A 1,207-nucleotide genomic window follows, 5' to 3' on the forward strand; every position below is an offset into this window, starting at 1 on the left:
TGGAATTCTATATAATCATTTGGATTCTCTTCCAGTAATGCGGTTTGATTTTTTTTTTTTTCCTCATCTTAATTCTCTTCTGTTCTCTACAAGATTTTATAACCTGGTCAGAGGGAGGTCTTTCTCTGACTGAATCAATACTTGTTATGGAGTGAGGCAATCTTTAAACACAGGATATATCTGAGATTCAGTTGACTCGATTCCTGAATTCAGCTAAAACACATAAAACATGTTTCTATGTTCTTAATCTTCCTTGAAAGCAAGCTAGCAGGCAAAAAAAATTATATTCAATTCTTATCAGCTTAGCCCAAAATTTAAGAAGCAAAATCCTCTGTCCTAAATAAGCATTTGGTGTACAAATGAATGTGACAGGCTTACAATAACAAAAAATATGTGCCTCTGAGGAATTGGAACTCGTTCCATGCTAAAGTACAGGTTGTGGCCTGTGTTGCAGTAAAACTAAATTAAATAAAAAGCAAGCAAGCAAGATGATACAATGCTCAAATATCAGTGCACTGCATAATTAAACTTCTAATTTCATTGGCACTTTATTTTGAGAAAATGGAAAATCAAGTGTCTATTTAATGGGCTACATTGACTCTATGGGAGACTAGTAAATTTCAGACATCTCTTTTAATTGAAGAAAAGCTGAATAATAGAACCAAAGTGCACTTTTCTGTGAATCAAAGCTTATTTTAAGTGGAATGAGCATGTCTATGTACATATAAATTATAAATGAATAAGTAATAAACATTGGACAGTCAGTAAAGTACTTCAATGCTAATATTTTCAATTTTCATGCCTGCAAATTACACATAAGATATTTATAAATAAGCCCTTATTTTACTTCTTCCAAAATGAAACCTTGACTGGATTTACTGCAGTTGTTGTTTTTTCCTCTACGTATATCTGTCGTTTACAACTCAAAGTGATTCCTCAACAGGGGATATTTGGAATATCTGGATATATTTATGCTTTTTCACAGCTGTGTGAGTAGGGGTGGGAGGTTGCTACTGGCATCCTTTGAGAGAGGCCAAGAATGCTGCCAAGCAATGTACAGGACAACCACATCCCATCTCCCAACAAAGAATTGTTTAACCCAAAATCTCACTATGTCACTTATCTGAGGTTGAGAAACCCTGACTGATATTAATAAAATATTACTCCACTATCCATTTCACTTAAATAGCAGATTTTGTAAGCTAAA

The sequence above is a fragment of the Piliocolobus tephrosceles genome, unplaced genomic scaffold, assembly GCF_002776525.5.
Source record: "Piliocolobus tephrosceles isolate RC106 unplaced genomic scaffold, ASM277652v3 unscaffolded_334, whole genome shotgun sequence".
Lineage (NCBI taxonomy): Eukaryota > Metazoa > Chordata > Mammalia > Primates > Cercopithecidae > Piliocolobus > Piliocolobus tephrosceles.